We start from the raw sequence: 19,476 nt of genomic DNA on the forward strand, positions 1-19,476 counted from the left end.
TGTGAATTGCTTTTAGAATTTATTATTTATAGGGTGATGAACAAAAAGGCTACATTTTATTACTTATATATTTCTATTATTCCTCACTACACCACTATTTTTATATTAAATATAATAAGCTCGCTCGTTTATTTTCTGGCGCAACAATTTACGGTGTATTTTAATAATCAAAAGCTTTGTCGAAATTTTGAACCGTCAAAATTAGTATATATGCTTAGAATATTCCATCATTCGCAAGGATGCACTCACCCTACGGTCTACGTCAAGATAATTTAGATACCCTCGGTGTGATTTCCCATTTCATTATTGGTTTAACTTGACCCAAAAGACTCGTTTTGCGGTTACCTTACATCTATATATCTATATACATCATCTATCCTCTTTATTCACTTATATACGTCGTGATGAAATCTTTTTCCAACCAAGTGACTTTGACAAAGGGCTTATTGAATTTTTCATCGCCGTCATCCTTTTTAAAATAGATTTTTTTCATATTTTTTTTATCTTAAAAACTAACCATTAAATCTGTATATAAATTGAATAATATTTTATGTATATATATATAATATAATATATAATAAAATAAAGAGTGAGGTTGACTTTAATAGGCAATATATATTATATTGATTATAAAACGAGTTATCGAATAATTATGAGGACGTTTAAGGAGCAGGTGCACCAGCGCGAGATTAGTAAAAGAGGTTAGGTAACGTCGTTAATACTGGGTTTCCTTCTCTCAGTTGAGCTTCGGACCATGTTATGCTCGGATCCCTTCCAGCGTCCAGCAATATAAGGAGCTTCAGCACAGCAAAGTAGCGAAGGAGTCCAAGTGTGGGTGGGGAAAGAAGGAGGAGGCTGAAATAATTGCTGTAACGCGTGACTTCCATGCCAAGCATCCTTTACGCGGATAACCAGCTACAGTGTGCAAGTCTGGGAACACCGCAATGCACCCGTAAACTTAATACTCCGGTTAACTTTAGCTAACGTTTTCTCCCTCTGCTCTGCTCTATATTTCTGTGTTCTGGCTCTATTTCTATCTTACGACGCCATAGATACATCCAATATCTTTACTCGCTCTTGTGATCACCAGTTATTCATCTCTTTTTTTACCCTAGGTTATATTTCGACTATTACTCAACGATAACCATTACATTGTGTCGCAAAAACCATTTGTTTATTTAACAAGCTGAAAAAAAGTTGTTTTATAGTGACGTACTTGAAATCATTATTATTTAAATATTGAGCCAGAATAAGTGAAAATAATTGAAATTTTTATTTTCAACTGTCCGCGGTTATTTGGAAAATAATTTTAGGCTCTTTTCAGGATCTTTTCCCGAAAAGTTAGTTTCTAAAATTATAACCGAAATTTCGGCTCACCTTCACTTACCTAATAATAGAGTCTGTTGAAGATATAAAATTATATAGTAGCGCATTGCGTAATTAGCAACATTTGGATAATCAAAGCCGAGCGAACTAAATGCTTTAAAGTTTCCGTGAAGCTCGTTTCACTTTGACGTTATGAATTTCCATTTCTTGGGATGTTGAAGCGACCCACTAACTCCCTCATAAGTTCTCTACTAAGTAACACTTGTAGGCAGATAGAACATATTGTGGATTCCAGAGTTTAGAATAAGGGAGACGAGAGTACTCTCTACTCATGCTCTTTCTCTTCCTCTATATGTCTTTCCGCCTTCATATATATATTTATATATATCCAAGTAGTACACGTTAGTTTTCCTGGTCCACACACAGTACTTTCCTACTTGCTTTCAGTATACTTTAGGCATCCCACCGCTACCTCTACCGGATGTGGTTTTCCCAAGGCACTGACAAAAGCTAGCTGAGTAACAAGTCGACGAGGACATTAGAGACTTGGATAGAAGAATGAGATATTACAGTAAATGAGTTTAGTTGTAAAAAATATTGCCATATATATGTATATAATTTAATCTAATATATACATGAATTTTCTATATATATGTAAAACTTTTCGTGAGTTTTTTTAAGCAAATTATCTCATCACCGTTTTATTGACAGACTTTAAATTCGTGATGACTTAAATTACTCAAACTATAACCCGAAATCAGAGCCAATCTAGCCCAAGTGCTTTAAATTTCCATATAAAAGATTTCTTATTGACTCTTACAGATATAGATATACTGTTTTTACTATCAGGTTTATATAGACCAGGATGTCTCCTTAATGCTGTGGAACCGAGCGAGAGGGAATAATAAAATAAAAGAGTTGAAACTAGATCCTGAGATTTGACTAAGCCTTTTTCTCGGGTATATCCGAACAGCCAACCCAAGAGGTTTTTATGGCTATGAAATTGTTTGTAGCCTCGCGGTTTCCCGTAAAGTTGAATAGTAAAAAGGACAGTGACTGCGCTAGAGATGCTTCGAAACTTTGGATACTCAAGAAGTTCAAGTAAAAGAACTACATTCCTCCTTCTTCTCTCTTTCATTTGCAACTTTTTAAATTAGATCATAAAAATAAAAATATAACGGGTTAAACTGAGTGTGTTAGATTGCTAAATTGGATTTCGCGTTACTTTTTTACATTATGCAATTTCCCAATAAGACCTTTTAAAAGTTTATGTTTATTTAACAACATTGGCGCCAGAATTATTAGATCTTGTCATTATTTGTAATTAACTTACTGCCAACTATTTTTATCAGCCAAATAATAAGATTTAAAGAAGACAGATTTATTACAATTGCCGTAAAACTCATTTAATTAAATCTTTCGGCACTTTTAGTTTATCGATATTTAAGCGAATAATTTTCTGAAATTATAACGTCCGCATAAAAATCCGAGCACGCGATGGAAAAATATTAAAAGCGTTTTAATTTTAATAATGAATATAAATAAAACAAAAGTTCTGGTGACCGTATAGCTTCGTCGTACGTGTCATCATATCTTTAGGTAAAGTACAGCGTCTCGTTCGTTTTAATATACATACATGGATAGTCGTAGGCATAGTGTGCAGTGCGTCAACCAACCAACCACTCTGCGCGTCTCGCCTTCACGCTCAACCTTTGTGCTTCGTTTCGCCTCGGCACCTTTTGCTCGCACCTTTTGTTATACCGAGAACAAAACGCGTGTAAATTGGCGCAGCCACCAATAGACTCCGTTTTATAATCCCCTACTCACAACAACTAACCCTCTACTAATACTTTTTCAACCTCGTCTTCCAATACAGCTATATGTACAAATATACATATACATGGGGTTCATATGTACCATAGAGATCTTTCATTTATATGTGAACCTCGTGTGTCATACACCCCCTCCCCCTAACTCCCTCTGACACCCTCTGACACCCTCTTCCTCTCTACATATGCTTCATCATTCACACATGGATATATCTGTACATCACACATGCATTTAGTCTGACGATGCTTTAAATTCTTTTCACTTTTTTTATGTTGTCATATGTCGGATCTTAATATTATTCATTTTTTATTTTTCATTATTTTTTATTCACATTTACTTATTTTTAAATTAATTAATTAAATAATTAAATGCAGTTAACGAATTTATTGTTAAATATTTAAATGGAGTGCGCGGTATTAATATATGGTATATCTATATAAATATATTTTAATTAATAAAATTAATTGGCTTATCAGCTTTAAATGTATGTCGCAGTATATCGGAATATGTATATATGTATATGATATGACTGGTAGTGCAAAGGCACCCAGATATATTCATATATTTATATATATATACACGCACACAACAATCTTGGTCGCTAATCCGTATTCAATGGATTTAAGTGGTTGCAATTATGCTAACGAGAAAACACACTATAGCACCCCGGTGGCTGCCAAGGATCCCAATCAAATCCTAGTGAATCAGCATTTGGGTCGCACAAATTGCAATTTCCGTATTTGTTGAGGTGTTTGCTCACAGTCAACTCTCCTTAAATTTCATTTAGTATAAATTTTCCGCATATCCGTGTGTATATATATGTATATTTATATAATATAAGCTCCAGTGTGGATAAATTAATAATATCGCACAGAATGTCATATGCATACATTAACGTGACGTGTATAATATTATTCTAGAGCGGAATATCTAAATATTTTAGCTCGAGCGCGGAGACGGAGTTTGAATAACATATTTCGCGAGTGAAGGACAAATCGGGTGCGCGGAGATTAAAAAGCTTAGTTTATAGTTTATATTGCGGATAAAACACTGCACAGTGGTATTGTATATATATATATATATAAATATATAAGATTCAGTTTTCACACGAGTTCTGTTCTCTGTACTCGGCGCTCGGCACACGGCCCCACGATGGTAGCGGGAAAGAGCCACTTACGGAAACGATTCTCGGTAAGTGGATAATGAGAAATCGTTAAACTGGTTTTGAGTCGAGAAGCAAAGTGCCGACTGGCGGGATTCACGGTGCGAAATCGACACCAACCTTCACCCTCCGGCCAGTATATAAGATGTGAATTCTATACGTGCTCCGCCTGTTCGTTTACACACTTTTCTGGGCTCTCCACAGAGAAGAGATCCGACGAACGAAAATGCTGTTTGCAAGGTAACTCGTACCTCTCACGATCGTTTATTAAGTTTATTCCGTCACGGAAGTTCATGTGCCCTCGTTAGGTCTTGTACTCTTGTGCACGTTACGGCAACACACCACCACGTGACTCCTCCTCCCTCCCCCTTCTCTCTCCTCCCCTTTAAAGACAAGTAATATTATATACGAATAAAATTGAGTATGACAGCTTTCATAAGTATAAACTTCAATGTAAGAATAACTTAGCATTTATTTGAGCTCTCTTCAACTATTTACCTCAAAGAATTTACCCGACAATTTTATTTGCATCTTGTCTTCCTTTCAACAAAAACTGCGTCCTATTTTTCAACCTCATCATAATAAACGTTAATTAATTTCAGTCAAGAAATTTTTTTTATTTCTTCACTTGATCGCGTTTCTCTGATGATTTTGTATATATTCATATGTATATGTGTTATATATATGGATGGAGGAAAAATGATGTTTTAACATTTGTCAACATGATTCAAAGTGCGGGATAATTTTAGCATCGGCGACAAGCATCAGACATGCATATATATCAGGTGAAGAGGGTATAGAGAGAACAATTGAACCGTGCATATATGTATGTGCATTTGAGTTTTTCAGCTAGGGTCGTATGTTCTGTACCTTCAGCCAACGCTTCTCCTCTCGTTCACACAGTTCTTGCTTTTTTTATTTTCCTTTTTTGCATATCCCTCAGATACTCCTCCTCGTACATACTTTAACACACACGTACACGTACGCGTGAAATCGAGTCTGTATCACAGCACACTGGCACATCGAACGAGAAATACATCCAACATTTGACTTGTATAAATGACACACGAGGTACTAGTCGGATAGGATCAGTAACCCCTGATGACTTGTCAAATTAATGAGGCCTACTGTTTTATTATTCTATACTTTTCATCAGACTCAACTTTCAAGAAAGTCATTAGTTAATGTACATATGCGTACTCCATCGCCGCCACTCACATTCACACGTTGTTATAATAATAATAACAACAGCAATAGAGATAGTGATAATAATAATAATAATAATAATAACGTTGATAATAATTCCAGTGGATCAATCATACATGACGATATACAGACTGGATATGCATATTGTAATGGAGGTGTGGTGACACACACTCAACCTACATATTCGTTTTGTTATCAAAATTATGCGAGGCGACCTTCTGAGGGATTTCCAATTTACGTCTCTCTGATATATGTATACATACATATATATGTACGTTTGGATCTCGATTAATTTCAGTGGATGGTGTGATACATGTACAGTACGCTCGGCAGGAAGACTTGTTAGCTGTACTCGTCCATCGCACGATCCACTAACTCTCGCGGTTTGATCGAAAAAAGCTAAAAAAATAAAATAATCCCCTAAAAAGTTTAAAAATAAAAGCTGGTAAAAATAAAAAGCACTTAAGGATCAGGAGGATTAAATCGACCTGGGTGTTAATTATCTGAAAAAAGAGATAAAACATTTACAGTATGTAGTCCGGAGTCCAGAATCCGCGTCCATCGGCTAGCCTCTGTAGTCCATAGGGGCTACTGCTCAGCTGTGGTCGAATAAAAATAAAAAAATACCATCGGGTAAAACTGCTGAATAAATTCCGGAGTTTTTAAATTAAATAATTGATTAGGTGGTTATAACAACAGTAGTAGAAAAAAATCTATTGGAAATTCCGATACATACTTGGTATTGATGTTAGAGTGGGTTGTGCCGATAACTACAGTGATACTGGGAGCTGAGAAGTTTATTTGTCGATGAGGTAACAGAGGTTCCTTATGAATACCCAGGATCGACGGTGTTATTGCTCTTGGGATTAATGACGAGCGTCTCTCCCCGGCGGGAGGATCCCAGAAACTCATCGGGGTAATCCTTGGAGTGGAAAGCTAATAATCCAAAACCTGAAGCTTATTAAAAGCATCAATATATAGTACGGTTTTAATAAAATTTCAGCTAAATTAAAACGGATCAATTAACGAGTTAATAACTTATCAGCTCAAAGACTAGTTTGATGATGGACACCGTTCCTTGGTAAGATCACTCTCGACTTATCTCAAGATTTATTTTTTTTCCTTCTTTACATCTTTCCATCCTTCCTTCCTTCCTCTCGCGCTTCCTCCGTAATCTTTTTTACAAGTAACAACAGATGAAATTAGAAGAGACTACGTCAACCAGAAAATGATTTAAAACACCGTATAATGTCTTGAATGTTTCGAGCTCAAGTCACTAGAGTAAACGGATATTAAGATCCCCGAGGTCGAGTTCATGACTAAAATGCAAATATGTTCGGTGGAGATGCTCGAGCTGGGCTTTTAGGAGTGAGAGACTCAAGAGAGATTCTGTGTGTAGTACCTTTTAAATTCTTGCCATCTTTACAGCCATCCTTTCTCATCCTAGGCTACTTCTCCACTATTTTTCTTTATCCTCATATATCTACATTTTTCCCACTTTTATTTTCTTCTCTCTATATATATTAAAGTACTTATATAAGTATACCCTGGATGCTTGCTGCTGCATCCTGTAAGAAGTCTGCCCGGGGCATTTACCGCCACTTGATTTCAACCCGATTCACTTCCCCTTCCTCAAACGCCGGTCCGGATATTTGCTTGGATTACTTATGGAAAAAAAAAAATCCAACTACAAATTTTCATGCCCCCAGAGCTTAGTCGCCTATAAATAAATGAGGTACATATTTATTTTATTGATAATTAAATTTATTTAATTTGATAGCCCGCTGTCTATATCACAAACTCGTCACTCGTCACATAAAAGCAAATAAAATATTGATGTTAGAGTCGACACGTTTTTTCAAGAACCAATCGATAGCCGTTGGAAATGTTTTTTTTTTTTTTTTTTTTTTTTTTTTTCCGTTACTCGAGGGCCTACTAGAACACTAACATATCGAGAGTTTAAAAACGACAATGTTTGATGCTTTGTCACATGGTGATAGCACGCCGCATAGTTTTGTGTTAGTTAATACGATTAATTTTGTAAAATCGGTGTTAGAGTGCCGATGAGACATGGGAGCTGCAGTAGCAGTAGTCCATACTGGCATGCAGGTATATACTGATATATACTGATCGATGCGTCAATCGATTTATGCTGGATGGTCACCGACATACAAGTACCGCCCGCAGTTTCGCAATATGAGTTCCTGTCATCTACCTGCTCCATGCCGCATTCATCCGGCGAAACGGCATCACTACTGCGGTTTACGTCCCCATATTGTTGGATTGCGTTGCATATTCGATCTCTCTTGATATATATACATATACATATATCTATATAAACATCAATGGAGTCTCTAAAATAACCAAAACAATAATCGAAGCTACGATTTATCAGCATCTGTTTTGCATTTTTATGCTTCCCCAGCAACCAGCAACCAGCAACCAGCATCAAGCACGTACTCCCCAGACTTATTGTTTTCTCTGCAGTACGCCGACAAAATTTGAAATAAAATTTTCTAACAATTAATAGGAGTTATTATTATGCAATTAGAATGCAATTCATTCATGGCATATATGTGTGTAAAGTTTTATGGTGATAATGGTAGCGGTCTTGGTGGTGGCGGTGGCGGCAGCGGTTTCCGTAAATTTTCAATTTTAAATGCATTTAATCTAAAATTTAGTTCACATATGAGACCTAGTCTGCATATAGCTTTGGTGTATAAGGACTACGAAGTAGGATAACTGTAGTGTAGTGTAGGTGTAAAGGGAATAGCGTAATCTGAATTGCAGATAGGAGCCTTTTCCGTTTGGAGCTTACCAGCTTCGGGAATAACTGCTCCTAGCAGAGTGACCCTACTCGAATCAGTATACAGAGTAGAGGCTTCGGTTCTATCCGAGTTAAAGCCCATCATTTAACGACACTGTAGTGTGTACCGTGTCGAGCCGTCGGATACCAACCGTTCCCACCAATCTCCGGTTAAATCGTCAAATTGATTTATACATTTATCATTCATATATATTCCTACCTACATCAACATCAAGGCGCACTAAAAATATTTATACATATCCATAAATATTAACACCCAAGGAAATAACTGAAAATATATATATCTATTATCCCACTTTTATCACTTGTAGCGTTGCGAATTCATATATTATTATTTTCCATCAGACTATTACGCTCCGTGGTATTGCATTGAGCTCGTAAACAACGGGATCGTTTACTTTTCTCTCAATTTTCATATGCGGGGACAAAACAAGCTCAGGTCATTGTTTCCTACATTTTTTTTCGTTTGTATTGAATTTGTTGTCGACTGCTGGACATATATATGTATTTATTATATATATATACATATGGACACAGATAAACAAAATATGTGAAAACACACCAGTGAGGAAAGTAGTAAATGAATATTCTCGCGCAGTTCATAATAATTCCATATTTCAAGCAAACAATGCTCAGCTTATAAACGCATTGTCATTAGCCGAGCTTAACGATTCCGCCGACAAAACAACCGAATATCATGGGGAGTATACCGTTCGTTTATATAAAGAAAAATATAAAATAATAAAATGGAAAATATTAGGGGAAAAGAAAAAGAATCGTTTTGTTATGATACTAGCGTTGCTGTTATCATTATTTTTATTTTCAGTTTAAATATTTTTGGCACTAAATCTGCGACAATAATAAGTTACCTGGACTTTGTGATACTTTTGAAAAGTGTGTTTGATAGATACACAAGTTTTCGGGGGATGAGTCGGTTTTTGTTGGGACAGACTTTTTCTGATAAACAGAGCGAGTAGTTTTTGATTTCTGTGTGGTATGGATTGGAATGTATACATGCGGCAGTCTGTCCTTCATGCTGGAAATCTTGGAAAAGAGCGAAAATCTGGACAAAGCCAAGTCAAACGAAAAAGAAGTTGCAAAGTAACAACTAAAAATGGTGGAGTAGCTCGACGAAACCGCATTCCGGATTCTCGTGCTTGCTGGACAAAGAGACAAACGCGATTTTCTTGATCTTATCCTGAGGGAGTTTGGCTTATGCCGCCAATCTTTTCTTCTCGTTTACCTCGTACTTTTATATAAATATAGATACATATAAATAGCTGGTATTTTTTGCCATACACTGCAGCTTTAGCCCAGCCCGCTGGTTTATTTCTTTAACAATTCGTGTATTTATGGATTTTGAAGTACATTTTTTCGATATTGTTAAGTCTTGGCTAGAAATAACGTTGAAATATTCCTGTCATGTCTACAAGATCAACTGCGACGTAACTTTAAAGCTGAGAATTTAAAAAACTTTGCCTGCCAAAGTTGCTTAGGAATAATAACAAATTTTAATTGACGTTTAATCAATTTGTTAATTATAAGTTTTTCAAATTCAACTTTCATTAAATTGTTACATGAATTATTAATAGTTATTATATGAGTGACTGATAAATTAATTCAGAGGTTGAATGAAAATAATTAAATCATAAATTATTTTGAATGTGAACATTAAATTATTCCTTACAAATGAGAAAATTATATTTTGGCTTTTGAAATTTACAAATGAGTGCCTATGACGTCATAATAAAAGACTACGTCTATTTAGCTGCCGATCATAATTATAGTAGAATTTTTCCAATCGATTTTCTGCGACGTTTCAATGAAAAACGTCGTATTGAAGTATAAGAATTGAAACGCTAAGTTTTTAAAAGTTTCAACCCTAGAATTTAGCCAATGAAGTGAAAAGCGAATTTTAAAAAATCCAAAGTAGAGATAAAGGCTTTAAATCTTGAGTAATTGACTACTGAAGCATAACCTCATTAGTGACAACAAAGAACAAGTTATCACAGTAAATGTAGTTGGGAAAATTGCATGAGCTTGCATGCGTCATTCCTGTCAGAATATCATCAGTTGATCGCATGTTCCTGTCAACGACACTAACACATTCTCACATACTCACATACTCATATATAATACAACACTTACAATAATTAATTGTCAAAATTTAAGGTACTAACAATAATATATTATATTAAAGTACAGAGTTCCCGTCATCGCGTCATCAATTCAAATTATAAACTTCTTGCCGATTTACAGTGATACCTTTCTGTCGTTGATTAAAAATTACAGTATCAGTTGTTAAAAAAATTTTGATTGAACTTTAGTAATTAATATATAGATGCCAGTGAAGTGATATTGATTACGGAAAGGATATTTCTCAATCTATAAATTTGCATTCAACACGTTGCAATGAATTCATACTCGGCGTATGCAAAACATCGAGTGGTGTTGACGTACTTCTGGATGGGAATTGTACAAGATTGGTGTAGGAGATCAACTAGGGAACATGCGCTGCCACCAACACCGCCAATGTAGACAACTGAAGATCTATATATTTCACCCTACATACTGTACTAGGTTATGCGAATGTGTGTGGGGGTGTAATAGTGTGAGGAGATGGAGAACTTTAGCACAGTAGTGTAGTAGAACGGGGATGCATTTAGCGCTTAATTTGGGCCACGATGGTTGGTTTCCCGATGTGATTCACTGCAACCGTGCAACCCCACCCCCACCCCCGCCCCCTGGTGCGCCTAATGAAGACACATGCTTTCAGTGGCGCAAGCCAAATGATACCCGGCGCCACCGTGCATACGTTCCTCGTGTCGTTGAATTCTGTTCCGTTCCATTGTACCTGTTAATGGTGTACTAGAAGTAAAACTGGAAGTAAAATTCAGAGACCGAATATTCTTAGATAACTAGTACGTTGCACTGGCATTATATTATTATTATTATTGTTATTATATATATTAAGATAAAATATATATAACAATTCAAATAACTTTGCGATAAGTAAAGTATATATTACTAACATTATTAGATATTCAATGGACGCGGTATTATAAACTTTTGATACTTGACCGGATTATATTTATGTACTGAGAGTTGTGTATACATATATATATATATATATATATTCGTCGGACTCCTTGGGGAGTGAAAAGCTTCGCTTACACACCACAGAAGAATACAAATGCAGTAAAGTCTGTGATATGAGAACAGTACTCTCTACTCTGGGATTAATTGTGCCGGGATTAACGTCTGTAAAACTTAAAGTTTGAGTTAAAATGTGTCTGAGGGTTAAAATAAAATGATAATGAATTTTAATAAGAAATATAAAATAATGTAATAAAGTAGGAAATAAAGTTGAGCCCGGAAGTTGGTGTATAAGGTGTAAGTAAAGCGGAAATGCAATGAGACAGTGTTGTGATAAAAAAAAATGAAAAAGTAAAAGATGCTGGGAGGCATGACTGTTGTTTTCCGGAAGACGAGCGTCTCAAGTGTACGTTTAGTTTGTCCGAAAGTTGGCTTAACTCGTTTTTGCGTTGATGAATTCTCTTTGGAGCTCGGGCGAATTCACATCGGGGGCTTAATTAAACCCTCTCGACGTTCTATATTCTTGCCTATGTTTTACTTTACTATCATATTATATATACATGGGATTATATATGTATTAAAGTTAATTTTAATAATAAGACTTACGAGTGTTTTATCAAAAAATCTTAAATACTTAACTTTAAATTTATTTAAATTATTGTACAAGACTTTTAAGTATTTAAGTCAGTGTGTTGTGAATAGGAGATGGGTTAAATGAGTTGACAGTTATTAAATAAGTGATTCGTATTTTATACAGGGGAAATACTTAAGAAATAGTACACAGCAGCTTGCTACTTGAAATAAAGTAACGAAAGTTATTGGTGAAGAGGCAAAGTAGCAAGTTTAAACAATGGGACTCTTTCCCCCGATGAATTAATTCCCAGGCACTTGGTATGGGCCAAGTATAACCGCAACTTGACACCGTAGACAAGAATTTCATTCGTGAAATACTTTTTTATTTAAAACAAAGAAAAATATTTATTTTTTTAAACTATATAATTGTCGAACATATAAATTCAACGATCGCGTTTAAATTCCACTGAGATTTTTATCATTGCTTGTTTATTTTTTATTTCATTTCATTTTATTTTATTTTATTTTATTTTATTCCTTTTTTCGAGTGAAAAAACACTGGCATCACCTGAAGCCGGTGTTACAACATTTACCCAGGGGGAAAATCAAGCCACGAGCTCCAACTGCCAAAACGACCAACCAGACTTTCGTTAAACTTTTTGAATCACTCACTTCCCCTTTTTATCCTGTCATCCTTTATTTTATCTCCTTATACTCCCTAATATATATTATACATATATATATACCCAACGTACATACTTTATACACATTTACTTTAAGTAATCTCACTGCTGATTGATCGCCGTTTGTTCTTGAATTTATTTTATATATCATCGCATCCCACACTTGACATTTAGAAATATTTAATGCAAATAGAAATTCAATATACCTTGCACATATATCTATACATTTACACTACAGAAATATCGTACTTTCCATTCCTATTTAAAAACATGAAAAAAATTTTCAACTACCCAGAAAAAACTTTCCCAAAATTTCGAGAATTTTTCAAAATTATGTCGAAGTATGTTTTTATGAAATTTTTACATGTACTGTTAATATATTTGCAATAAAGTTAAAAATGACAATATCAGTCCAGGAAAAATCCAAAGTAGAGTAGAATGGCGAAATGAAATAGTATATACAGACAAATAGGACAACTGGTAAAATGGAAGACCGAGAAGGAGAAGAAGGAAATAGATGTATAGAATCAGAAGTGGTATGAGGAGAGTTGGTGACAGACAGTGATGGGCACCACTTTATCCACGACACGGTTCTGCGCTTACCGCAGCCACCCGCTTACCACCATCGTCACCCATGACCGATCTGATCCAATCCGAGGCAATCCGGTATCCCTCTACCTTGTCAGTCCATCTACACTCTACTTTATCTCTCTCGTACTTCTCCACCTTAACTACACGTCTTCCGTGTGTTCCTTCAATTCTAATACCCTAATACTCTATTCCTTCTTATTTCGTCATATATTTTTCCTAAAAGTCCTCATTGCGTTTCCTGCAACTGCAACACTTTTATTTCGGTTCCTCAATTTCACTGACGCCCTTTTCCCCGTATTATAAATATCCTAGGGCACTTTGCTGATCAATATACATTAGAAAATTTAATTTACAGACATCAGCTGTACAACTTATTCATGAGTTTGTCTATTCATTTTATTTTCATCATCGTCAAACATTCAACAGCAAATAACTATATAATTACCAGACAAACATTGTAAGATTAAACATTATTATTATCACTTGAAATTAGTAGTTTCTTTACTAGTCTACAGGAACTGACAAATACAAACTGTCGATAGGAACCTCATCATTATGACTAGTTGGTCAACAACTGCTGCGAGAGTAACTAAGCTATGCATAAACTTGTGATAATATCTATCTATATATATATATATATAACTTGGCAATGTGCTATCGAGTTCTCGCGCGACTTTCTGACAGCAATTCAACCACGAGTCACAGGGTGGTAAGGATGGATATTTGCCTAGTACAAGACAACCAGGGGGTGAGAATAGGGTGAGCTGAGAATTTACGGTGGATTATCTATGTGGGAAGGAGGGCAGCTGACGGCTACGTGGAAGGAAGCCACGGTACTTTCCCCATATTTCCGTACAGCTTTTTTTACTGCACAATTTTGCCGCCAGTATACTGTCTATATATATCATTGTGTGTACGTATATAGACTAGGAAGAAGCCAATACTTTGTTACTTCCGGTTTTGCTTACTCCCGACAAAAGCCGCGTCATTCTACATTATCTATCATTCACTCCTGTACTATCTATTTTATTTTAATAATTTATTCACCACCTATAGACAAAGTGGCGTCAGTCACTTTTAACTTATGGTGGTGAATATAATGATAGGTATAAAGTTACACAGACGTCAGGAAAATTGCCCGTAAAAATTCCCTCTACTTATTCTTGTATACTGCTAACAATTACTACCCATCATACGTTTGTGGTTAAAAATACAAACTGTTTATTACGTAGTACTTGTAATGATAAAATCAATTTTACAATCTGCTTTACCTATTTTCAGTGTATTTTAACGGGTGTAATTATCGGCCTATTTTTAGGGCGGACGAGACACAGAGAATTGAGGGAAAAAAAAGTTGACGAACGTCAGTCGATACTCACATTCCGAGTGTCTTCGTAATAATTAATTAAATAATTAAAATGACATTACAAGAATTTATTGATTACAAAACTTCACTTGATACCTAATTTTATAGTGAAAAAAATTTTTATTAATTTAAAATAAATTCCAATGTCAAGGAGAAAAAATTTCATGAAAATTGGGGTCTATTAGAATAATGTTATTTCACTACACGTGAACTAAAAATAATAATGAAAGTTCAATTTTCAATAGACAGAATTTCGCAAGATTTTTTTTTGACTAAGCACTCAATCCAGATTTTCCTTATACACATATGTATACATACATATCTGGATATGTCACTGCTGACAAAACGACACGTCTGGGAATAGTGACATCGGCGCCATATCGCCGTGCCTGAGGTTAATTATTCCAGCTCTCCCTCGACACTTTTCACACATTAAAAACTAATATCATCAAGATAACTAAAAAAAATTAATCATCGTCTGCAAAAACTTGCCACAATCACTCCCTACTCTGCACCATAAAAATATTAATAACAAAAATTATAATTGCCATGATTACTAACTAAAAACTATCACTAATGACAACAATTCCATTCCTTTTATAAAATTTTTTAAAAATTATAATCAAAATATATCTCAAAATAATTTACTCTCACACAAATCGAAACAAGAAAGTGCTGCCACCACCGGAGCTTCCCGCAACGTCTTCGGAAATTTGATCAAGTATTTAAAGCTCATTAAAAAATAAAATTACCCAGGACGAAAATTATCCATGCGCGCAAAATGGAATTAAATATAATTCTATAATAATAATAAAAAAAAAAAAAAAAAATGTATAATGACATTTTGAAGAAGCATTGTTTAGCAGATAATTTTCGCTTAATTAACGTGTACGACATAAAGTTTCGGTGAGTGGACCATTAAAATGTATTATGTGTATAAATATATATAAACAATAGAAAGTGTTGAGCAAAAGCGAGAATATAACGTATCTAGTGGATTCAGTCATACGTACATGGGAGATACGAAACAAGGTACCTAACGAGGCGTAAGGAGATTTCCGTACCCCCAGGCTAACTTTACAATATTATTCTCTATAGTGCATAATACTCCTTCCAAGCTACGTCGTATCCTGAATCAAACGTTCTATCTGATAAACTTATTAGTCCAACAATATAGTAATACTAGTAATAATAACAATTACAATACATTGTAAAAAATTAGCAAAGTGAACTCCCAAAGGGTCTTTAATTTAATATTAAAAATTTGATTCGGAATGTACCTGAAGATCGCAACGTTTTTCACTAAACAAGAATACATGTGTTTGCTGCATTGCATGTTTTTGCAAAAACGAAATGAAAAAAAAAAAAAAAAATGTAGATCTTGATTTCTTAAATGTTTCGTTCGGAGTTAAATTTACTCTTAAAAGGAGCTTATTTAAATTTTAAAACTCGAAATTGATTTTTTTTTTTTTTTTTTCAAAACTCCGGAACTCCGAATAACGGAAGCAAGAGAATTAAAAGTTAAAAATGTTATGTTTGATTAAAAGTGAACAGAGCAAAGTATTACCACAAATGAAAAAGCTATTAGGCAGTTTGGCGAAAAAATGGCATCGCTCTTGAGAGATTTTGATTTATGAGCTTGTCAGCTAAATGATCACTCTGCAAAGTGTGTTTTTTTCATCTATCGTCTCTGTATCCGTAGCAGTCTCAATGCCGTATCAGAGTAGTGTAAGTTACACACGGGATTGCACGGAACCAAGAGTGAAAATCTCGTGTCACTCTATATAATTCAAGAGAACCCGCATTAAAGCGATTGGACTGACGCTCTCTCGTATCTGGAAAATTTATCATTAGCTTTAGTTTTTTTCGTACCTTTCGTTGTCCCTACACTTATCGGCGATCTGTCACGGGGAATACGCTCATAAAACTAGACACTGTTTTTCTATTTCGCTCATTGATATCTGAGAATTAATAGTAAATAATAAATAATAATGCATTGAAACAATTTCAAGAGCTTTAGTGGGAATGGAGTAATAAACCGGCCACGTTTTTCGTCTCTTAGTTTATCTGAGGGTTGTTTTCTTTGAAAATAAACAGTTATTCTGCGAAAAGCATCCGACCTCACTCAACAGATCCCGACTAAAAGTGTAAACATTCCGAGTAGTTGTTATCTATATATATACAGAGGTATTGTTATCAAAATATACTTAGTATTTCAGAAACCTGGAATGAAGTTTATGCTTTTTCCAAGCCTTGATTATTTTCTCTACGGATAAAATTTACTTTTATTTTAATTATGATAAATCCCTTACTGTTCACTTTAATTTCAAGTAAATAAAACAAATTTTTGAGATCACTGAATATGAAAAATTTTTTGAAAATAATTTTTGGTGATATAAAAAAAAGTTTGATATCCATAGTGTCCAAAAATAATTCTTATAATTAACATTATTAATGCAGAGCAATGACTTTTAATTTTTATTTTTGTATGTCATTCAAAAAGTAGTTTAGTTTAATTATAGTCAGAAGCGAGTTATACTGCACACTTTTGCCATGTTATTATTATTTCAGATGACAAATTCGTCCGCTTCTTCTCTTGTGTATATATTTATACAATATATATATATATATAAATCTACACAGACAATATATAAACATCTGGTAATTTGATCGATTCGTTGAGTTAGAAATGTAAATGCTTGGTGGTAAAACGTAAACCTGTCTGACTGTTGAAAACTTGCATTATTCCGCTCGTCCGACTGTAAATTAATGTGCAATCTTTTGCATTTTTCGAACTGCATATTTATATATCCGTATGCTCTGTATATATATTTATAGAATATAACAGCATCAATTTATAAATTATACCCGACGAAATATCTTACTTATCTATATTTAAAAATTTATATCCGTTTGATCGTTTATATTCCATTAGTCCTTCTCAGTTAGAGTTATTGACATTTATCCTTTATATATATATATAGATACACGGGGTTTTTTTCCTTTTATCCAGTTATAAATACATGAACAAGTGACACACAGGGGAATGGGCTTATTCGACTTAAATAATTAAACCGTTGGTTCCGTCTATCGCAAAGTTTGCGAGTGGCAGTTAGGATAGGAAAAAGACGACGGGAATGTGAAAGAGAGAGTGAGCTGGAGAAAATGGAGGATCGACGTCGGACTCCCGACGACAGCTCTGTGAAATGCGGGGTAGAGGTGGCGTCGGGGGCTTCCGAGGTGGTGGCGATGATGGCGACGGTGGAGGTGCTGCAGGAGTTGAGGATTTGAAAAGCCAAGCGGTTGAGACCTAGTAGCTGTCAGCACGTTCAGTGACAGCTCGCTAAGTCCATTAATAATATATGCATACCCTTAATAACATGAATTTCTGCTTGCCCTTGCCATTATATACTTGACGAATTTTACGACGAATCTTTAATATGGCTTAATTCAAATTTCGTGTACGTGTAGCCAATAATTTATTACTTTTCATTGAAACCTACATGTCGAATTATTTTTTTTTTCATTTATTTTTTTATAATTGCGACGGTTTGTTGTCAATAAATAATTGTAGGATAATTTAAACAAAATCGATAAAGACTGGGTATAATCCACAGAAATAAGTGCACTACATTTAATTATAATTGACAAGTTGTCAGTGAGGTGATAGATAATGTCGCGTTCTTGCGGCATGGCGTGACGACGGCAACACGCGTGCGAGCAATCAGACAACGTCCGTTTTGGTCATGTATACGACTTAACTGGTCCCAGCATCACCACCGTCATCACCATCATCATCAGAGACCAGCAATTTAGAGGATACTATTAAACCCAAGAAAATAAATTTTAGTCAAATATTAAATGAATTATTTCATTGCCCACTTAAGCGCTTTCTATATACATATATATATAATACATAAAACCATTTGTCATTACTCATTAGTTGATTACCAGCGGGTATATTTTTAAAATTAATATCATCAATTTGTAACTCGTACACTTTGTAAAATTAAGATCATCGAGGAATGAGGATAATAACCAGAGTATTTATTGTCCCTAGTTGAATTAAAGTTAAATGAACAGAGCATCAGTTTCTCATCAACTCGTCAATGATTGATTAATTAAAAGTGTATATTCTGGTAGACATGTGTGACCAATTACTCAGCCAAGCGCGTTAACTATCATTGCGAGTGTATACAGTAGTCGCAACTTGAGTTTACGGTAGAGGTAAATGTAGAGGTAGAAGTGAAGCAAAAAGTCCTTAACTCGCCTACGTATATACCTGTTATGTATGTATACGGCGGGTAAATATTTGTCGTCGTCCCAAATCCCAAAGCTGTATATATATATGAGACTTTGCTGGTTTCGTGAACGAGAACCATTTAACCACTACACGCATTTACCTTTCACACAAGTATCTCACATTTCAATCGATTTATTTATTTTTTATTTTATTACAGAACCTCTCTGTAAATTTACAATCACTATCCTTTTCTCTAAACCCCAGTATATTTATTTATTTATTTATAATTAATAATTGACTTAAACAATTTAATTTAAAGTTGGTATAATAAATAGAATTGTAAGTTGTAAAATAAATAAAAAAGTACTGCCGGTGAATTAGTGACCGAATTGAGCTGGTAAAGTCGATTAACGATATATAGTGGAATGTCTTGTCGAGCTAGGTAGCAAGTAGCTATTATCCAAGATTAATCGGACCTCGTGCGAGCTCTTTCTCCTTTCCTCTTTCTCTCTCTCTCTCTCTCTTTTTGTTCTGTATCTGGAAAGAAAAAAGTTTAAGATCTTTACTTTAGTT

The 19,476-nt window shown here is 34.7% G+C and overlaps 1 protein-coding gene across 2 annotated transcripts in view; it reads left to right on the forward strand.

Moving 5' to 3' along the window:
- Window positions 1-19,476, forward strand: part of LOC103576205 (ephrin-B2) — a 178,023-nt gene that overhangs the window by 53,375 nt on the left and 105,172 nt on the right. The gene's annotated exons all lie outside the window — the stretch shown is intronic.

The sequence above is a fragment of the Microplitis demolitor genome, chromosome 3 (genome assembly GCF_026212275.2).
Source record: "Microplitis demolitor isolate Queensland-Clemson2020A chromosome 3, iyMicDemo2.1a, whole genome shotgun sequence".
NCBI classification, from domain to species: Eukaryota; Metazoa; Arthropoda; class Insecta; order Hymenoptera; family Braconidae; genus Microplitis; species Microplitis demolitor.